This window comes from Molothrus aeneus, chromosome 8, assembly GCF_037042795.1.
Source record: "Molothrus aeneus isolate 106 chromosome 8, BPBGC_Maene_1.0, whole genome shotgun sequence".
In the NCBI taxonomy this organism is placed as follows: Eukaryota; Metazoa; Chordata; class Aves; order Passeriformes; family Icteridae; genus Molothrus; species Molothrus aeneus.
In genome coordinates, this window is record NC_089653.1 from 14,992,417 (window position 1) to 15,000,370 (window position 7,954).

A 7,954-nucleotide genomic window follows, 5' to 3' on the forward strand; every position below is an offset into this window, starting at 1 on the left:
ACTTCACCTCCAAGGAATTTTGCAAAGGTTAAGCACTACAGCCAGCTGGATGCATTATTTAGTGACTTGATCATTTTATTACTGAATATTTAATTGGGTTTGTTTTTACAATCAACTATTTCTGCTCATGTTAAAAGGAGTTTTCACTAAATCCTATTTCTACTATGGTAGACAGTGAGACAGAGGCAGCCAAAGGAAACAAATATAACCAGTTGTCCTTGATATTCAGCAGCTTCCAGTTCCTTTGAGTTCCTTTAGCAATTCCCACTTTCCAGTGATTTTCTCAGTGTTATTCTGGGAGATTGCAACAGAAATCAGTATTCTTATTGCTGCCCAGCAGTGCACTGCAGAAGTACTCCAAATTACACTGAGGCCCTGAAGATACATCATCAAATACTTGCAAGGTTCCATGGGCTTATGGGAATAGGGAAAGGGAGAAAATGAGTTGAAGGCAGATGTGGTGGGAGCACAGTTTTGTATTTTCTGTGCAAACTAGAGACACACAGACTGGAAGTGACCCATACATTCAGCACAGTTGTGATTTCAGCCATGGACCCAGATTCAATCTGGATTTGCCCTTTACAGACTGGGTGTCTTCCTTCAGGAAAATCCAGAGAGTTGCCCTTGATCAGAAGTTCCACAGTTGGTTGTGAAATAATTTGAGATTTTAGGGTCTGTATTGTACAGAAGTCCTTTTCAGGCTGAAATTCAGTAAACCTATGGCTACTCAAATACATTTTTGACCTTCACCAGTCCATTGTGCCATTTTGCTGAATGGGTAAATCTGGAGTTGTAGGAAAACAGACACAAGAGGTATAGATAGCCTACCTAAAGGTTGTACACTGGCATTTATTTCATGTTCAAAAATATGGACATTATTTATCTCAATTCCTGGCATGTTTGTTTGATTTGTTCTGGGGTTTTTTGCTGCTAGGATATTTCAGCTTTCCTGGCTGCATGCTAAATTATTTGTAAGATTGAAACTGCAGAGCAGAGCCTGCCTGTTATGAATAAATACTATTAAGTACATTATCTAGTTATGCCAAGTCTTCACAGGCAGCAGCTTCTACTGTATAGCTCTTCTGTATAATATGCCCTTCAGAGCCTGTGCATTTACCAATATGATTTTATGGGTATCTGTTGTAAGCTGGAACATTTTAGATTAATAAATTACATAGCAGCATTATTATGTGCAGGTTGTGTTTGCTCCACAGTTACAGCTGAGAATGACTTTCCACTGTAAACCCAAAAAACGCAGCTGCCTTTATACAATCAGAAAAGCTCTATCCACTTCAAGTAAGTAAAAAGTCATAGCACACAGGACAGGAGAATAAGAGGGCTCTGTCCTTGGGCCTCATCTTAAATGCAGAAGTCTACTCTGAGTTGAAAAATGTTCAGAATGTAACAAATACAGCCAGAAAATACCACAATATCTGAGGAGAAAAATCTGAAATTAAAAGTATTTTTTGCAAACATAGATTTGTGTGAGTCCTGCATGAGCAGGTCCTTAATACCATTAAGAACTCTTGTTTGAAAAACCACTGCATGTTTTCCATATTTATGATTTATGATGGATGAAAGGTGTTTCTCTCCACAGGAAAATTTCTCAACTTTTGGCAGCCCTTATTTTGATCAGTGCTGAGCAGTTTTCAGATTCTTTAGCTGTGGTGTCTGCATGAAAAGAAATATAAACTTTTAATCAATCTTCTTTACATACAGAGTCTTCCTTTGTTAATGAGTAGAAAAGGCTAGAATGCTTTTCTCTTAATCATACAGTAATTTTACTAATTCCAGCCTTCTTAGTGATCATACTACAAACCACAAAAAATGTACTTTAGATTTCTTATGAGACAAAGGGAATACTGGCCTTCATTCAGATCCCAGGCACTACCCATTCTGAGGAAGGATCATTAGAAAATGAGTGAATATGTTTGCAACCTTCTTGGCCAGTAGCACACAATTACTGGATGTGTATAAAAAGAAAAATAATGATCTGATTCTCTAGCATCACCATCAGTGCCAGAGATATGGATGTACACAGTGAGTCAAGATCCATCGTACAAGTTACCATTGCTCTGTTTGGAGCTTGGATGTGCAGGGGTTTTGGACAGCCAGTGACAAAACGCAAACATTGGTTCGTAGGTGTGAACTGGGATAACTTAGCTGGAGATCCATCCACAGTGGAGACTCTCTCAAGTCCTCCACAGTGCCTCTGCTGTGGAGCTGTTGTGGCACACCCAGTGTGCAGGGAGCTCCCCAGCTACCAGTGCTTCTCATCCCATGCTAGCACAGGAAGGGTTGGCAGTCCCAAAACTCTACCTTTCCCCATCTTAGCACCAAGCTATGCTCCAGCAGGTTCTAGCAAAGCACCCACAGGGGACTGAGCTTTGAACCATAGCCAGCCACTCCTGCTGCTACATGGGATGGCCACTACATGGCCCCTGAACTACAGGAGCAGTGCTTTTACAAAGCTCCTATGAAGCTGATATCCTATGATACTGATAAAAATAATACCCAACATTGACATATTGGGATTGTTGTAGAGTGTTCTTCAAGTTTGTTTTTTTTTTTTTAATTAAGTTCTTTTGCAAAAGTACTCTATGCAAAAAGGTGACATTTTGTTGAAGAGGTACCATCTTGGAAAAGAAGATAGATGAAGGTACAGCCACATTCACACTTCTGAATGACTGGCTTGGCATCATGCTCAGTATTTAAAGTAGAGGGAGGAAGGAGAAATGGAGGGATATTTGGAATGATGGTGTTTGTCTTCCCAAGTAACTCCTGGGTGTGATGGAGCCCTGCCTCCCCAGGGATAGCTGATTACCTGCTTGGCCATGGGAAGTGTTAAACTAATTCCATGTTCTTTCTTTCCTTGCTTGTGTGGCTTTTACTTTCCCTATTAAATTGCCTGTATCTCAATCCATGAGTTTTCCAGCTTTTACCCATCTGATTATTTCCCCATTCCTGCTATTCCAAAAGTGAGCAAGTGGCTGTGTGGGGCTTGGCTGCTGGCTAGGGTTAAACCTGGACAAGGTTACTCCCTAGCCAAAGAATAGCCCCGATTCAGCTTAAATTGTCACTCCCATAAGAGGAAAATACTAGCTTTTCTCTGAGTCTTGGGATTTTGTTATTACTATTGATTTAATAATCACCTTTTCAGATATTGTGGTGACAAGAAAAAAAAATAACAAAGGGGTAGATAATAGTTGTATCTAGCCCGGGATTTTATCTGATTTCTTTCAGTCTGCTGTAGAGTGATGCAGCAAGATAATAATACTGACTTCAGTGCAACCCACTGTAGCAGAGTGGAGAGTCAGAGCCAGTAACCTTCTCATGGTAGCCATAGTAAGAACTCCAGTATTCACTAAAACAGGAAATCCCTACTTCCCTTCTTTCTGGTATTTTGTATCTTTTAGTTATGAGCAAAAATGTAAAGGGCTTTGGTTATCTTATTTTCCCAAAAGGAATGATTCTATAGAAAACATCCATTACTGCTTATTCTTTAACTAGGTGTTATTCCCAAGTGTTGTGTAATCATTAAGTGAGCTTTAATTTGACAAGTGTGCTGCTCTTAGCACATTTTCACTTATGTAGTAGTAAATTAACTATAACAGATTGTAACTGTTCTCCATCATTTAGCAATAAGGAAATCTTCCCATAAATATCTTGAAAACTAAACCAAGGTATTTTATGGCACTCGTTCTTATTTCTCATCACAGCTTAAACAATATCCATTTCAAAGAAAAGATTATTTTTCATGCTAAGGTTCAAAATTTCAGTTCATTTGCTTTCTGGTTACTGGGAAGGAAACTGCAGCACCTGAGGTACGTCTCACTTGGCCAGCTCTGGGAGATGAGCAATGCTTTGATAACAGGGATGGGAACACTTCAGTGGCCTAAGTGAATTCACTGGATCAATGAGGCATTGCTGCATTTCCACAGTGATTTCTTCCAGTGTCTCACAGTTTCACACTTTTATATCACAGGTTTTGCTTTGGTAGTAATCAGCAGCAAGTCTCTGAATGACAACAGTGCTAAGGGCCAAATCCCAAAAACACAGTAACCAAACAAGAGCCTGATATTTAGAGGAGCTCTCACCTTTTTATCTGCAGCCTTCTGAGTTTGGATGTTAAGTCAAGCCTCTATGCTTGTGTCTAAAGGGGGAAAACTCCTTCTGAAAGACTGTCCTTATGTGACATTTTTTCTCTCTGTCCCTATGCAGACAGGGAATGACCATGATTAATTAGAATGGCTACTAAAGTAATTTCTTGAGAACAATGATGATCTTTAACTTCAATTTTGTTTTCTCCAGGGCTTTGCCCTGGTCCTTTAGGATTGTGCACTTCAAAGGGAAAAAAATGGATCTGGCACTTACATTTATAGGCTAGGCTGACATTGTTGGTTTGCTGCCAAAGAGGCATATCACAGAGGCACCAGCTGAGGGATCTCAGCCACTGAACCTTGGTGCTAGCCTTACAAGAAATCACTTCAATGGTGACATGGGCTATCTCTGTCCTATTTGTCCTTAAAGTTACAGAAATGCCATCCCAAGTTAAGTTAAATCACAGCTTTCTCATGTAGGTACATGACCCTTCAGAATCAAACTGATGCCATCAGCTTTTTTCACATTTCACAGCCTCAAGCAAAGTCTTAGAGGATAAAAAATTTGCCTATAAAAAACCTTCTCTATCCTTACTCTCTTATGACCCCCTGCATATCACAAACCTCTTCATAGGACATTATCTTTTCTCTGGAGTTTTCTATATTGTGGCTTTGGGTTTTTGGTGGTTTGGTCTTTTTAAGGGCAAAAACAAACATGACATTAAAAATAACTGTTATTCTTCTGTCGTCAGGAAAAAAATGGGTCTACATTTTAAAATAATTGAATTTTCATTTGAAATCTGTTTAACCATAATGGTCTCTTGTCAGTATTCTCACTCAGAAATGTTCTTCCTGTTCTTCTTTAACACCTCTTTCTCTCTCAGTTCATGGGGATTTCAGTCTCTAGCAGAAACTAGCAGAGAATAAAATAGTTAAAAGAGGCTAGTGGAATTTGAGTTGCACAGGGGTGTTACATTAATTATTGTTCCAGTGAGTCCATATGTTCTTCTAAATATACAGTGATGGCATTAGATGGGTAATAATCAGTGGTTTCTCTCAGTAGTTTTAGCTGAATTGTGAAATAGAATTGTTCCCTGGAAGCTTATTTTCACTTGGCAAAAGCAAATACATTCATTAGTCATGCAACTGCAAAAGCAAAACAGAGCAGGAATTCGTCCAGCATTTTCAACACTACCATTTTTTAACATGTAGAAACTTATCTTTTCCTTTCTATGCTTCATCAAAACAAAGTCTTTCTTTTGGAATTTGGGAATTTTTTTCAGGGAGGATGTTTTGGAAGTGGCCCACTGTCACAAGAAAATTCAATAAATATTGCTGTATTTAGAATCTGGATTTCTGTCTTCTTAGGGATTTTATTTTGTCAGTCCATGTTATTTAGATATTTATTATTTCAGTTCTTATGCTATTCTGAAAACAGAGAGAAATATTTGTAGAGCATATTTTTTTTAAAATGTAAACATTTTTCATTTGTAAACAGTACTCCTTAGAGTCCATAGAGAAAGGCATGTGTGAGCAAGTCTAACATCAGTTATTTTACTCCTGCATCTCCATAACATAATCTTGTTCTCAGCTCATGTGAGGCCTCTGTTTGTCCTGTCCCAGTGTATTAAACTATGTCAGCAGAGGTTTGATCTGTATTATGTTTATGTGGCTCTGCTTAAAGTTACAAAAGGGCAAGTTCTTTAGGATGAGCTTCTCTCAGTAGTGTTGCTTGTCTTAAAATATTTTGAGAGCATGTGTTTCCCTCTCAGTCTTTTCACTGACAGCCATATGTCAGGGAGTGCTGCAAGCAGACAGCCCAGAGTCACTACAGGTGTCCTGGTGATGAGACTCTGTTATGGCTCTGGCTGTAAAAATAGTTGAAATTTTCATCAGATATGTAATATTAAAAGTGTGCTGGATAAATTATGAAAAGAAAAACGGAAAGTAGCTGAGTTGTTTAACACCTTAAATAAAAGGACAAAAAATAGGTGGATCAAAGAAGTCTAAAAAGCAAGTCTGTTTGCTCTTTTTTCATCAGATGTTGCTTGGATCCCGGGGGGTTTCATTATCCAGATGGAAAGCACAGGGCTTGTTTATCAGAGCGCTGAGGCTTACACTGAGATGACAGCCTGGTCTGCAGTCCCCTGGGATGTGTGGGCAGAGCCATGGGCACAGCTGAGCTCACTGATGCCTCACCTTTGGCTGGGATCCTTGGAAACCTGGTAGCACAAGTTCAAAACTTCACACTGAGTTTCCTGAGCCCTTCCGTAAGAACAGGGCCTTTGACTGCAAACCCCTTTTGCCAGCCTTTGAATTCCTGTCTGCACCATGTGGCTGCTATCAGTTTACAAATAGAGAAGAATTAAAATTAGTTTATGAACTGTTATTATTATAACTGAATTCTGCTATTAGCTAGGTCTAAATGCTTTTATATATTCCACACCTCTGTTGCCCTTTGAGATTTTTAACTGTTGTTTTCTTGTACATTAATAATTTCCTTGTATAATTGTTCCCAAGAGAATGAGCTGAAAGAATTATGAATTAATTTGCATCTTTTAATGTACTAATAAACTTTGCAAGTAGAAAATTTCACTCCATCCAGGTGGAAACCAATCACTTTAAATCAAAGCTTACTGAATTTCAAATAGGTTTTTTTTCAAGAAGTCGGAGAAGAACAGTGCTCTGCATGTTAAAAGTAATTAGAAAGCACAAGCAGCAATTTCAGACAAAGCCCTGGGTCATTTTTTTGCTGCAGCATAGAGTTCACAGGCACTTAGGAGAATGAGTATTTATTGTATTTAAACAAAATGAATAGCAATTTCTTGGAGGTTGAGAGGTCTCAGGCTGTAAACGTAAATTTCACCCTTTCATTGAAAAATATTTTAAATTGTTTTAGTGTTTTTATTGTTTGATGTAAATAAATAATTCATGGTATAGCCTCTAAAACAGGGTTCAATAAAAAGAAATGTCCTTCTATGTACAATTTATTCAAATAGAATTTTGAGTGAACAAAATGTTCTATCTCATGTATTCGTTTGTAGCCAAACAATGTCAGGTCCTTGTTCACCAAAGCACTCATCTTCATTTATCTCTGAGCACTTGAGAAACCAAAGCTCTTCTCCTGAGTAACTAAAGAAACAAGTTCTGGGCATCTACTCTGAGTTTAATACATGGGAGTGTTACTCACAGAGTTACTGACAAGCTTAAGCTATTTACTGAACTGGTGATTTGACACCCAAGCTTATTTACGTTCATGTATTGTAGCCTTGGTAAATCTGGGAATAGAAATGCATTCTCTAGCCCCCATTCTCCAAATGAGACACAAAATATATAATCAATGGAGAAGACAGGTCTTGATATCAAACTTCTGATTTTGGAAATTTATTTTAGTAGTTGATAAAGTTAAGCATTAACACTTGACAGGGCAAAAGGCATTGGTTTAAATGGCTACAAACTGCAGAGGGCAGAATGAATCCCAGCTGGTTTGGGACACAAGGGACAGTGCAGAAGGGGAAAGGGACTGAGGAAGGACAGAGTGAAAGCAAGGATAAAACATGGCAGGTTTGGCAGGGGACAGGAGTGGTGGAGCTGTGACCAAGGGCAGGCCAAGGGAATGTCACAAGAGGTGAGAAAAGGCCAGGTGGGCACATGCTGGGAAAGGGAGAAAGATGAAATGGGGGTGCTAGGCCAAACAAGGGGTACTGCTAATACTGCTAAAGGCAGAGGGAGCTGTGCCTCTTCCCTGAGGGAGCAGATGCAGATTAGAGGCACAACTTCATCAGGATTATAGATATGGCCATAGAGAATTGAACCTACAAAAAATGTTCAATACAATGTGGGTGATGTTTCCT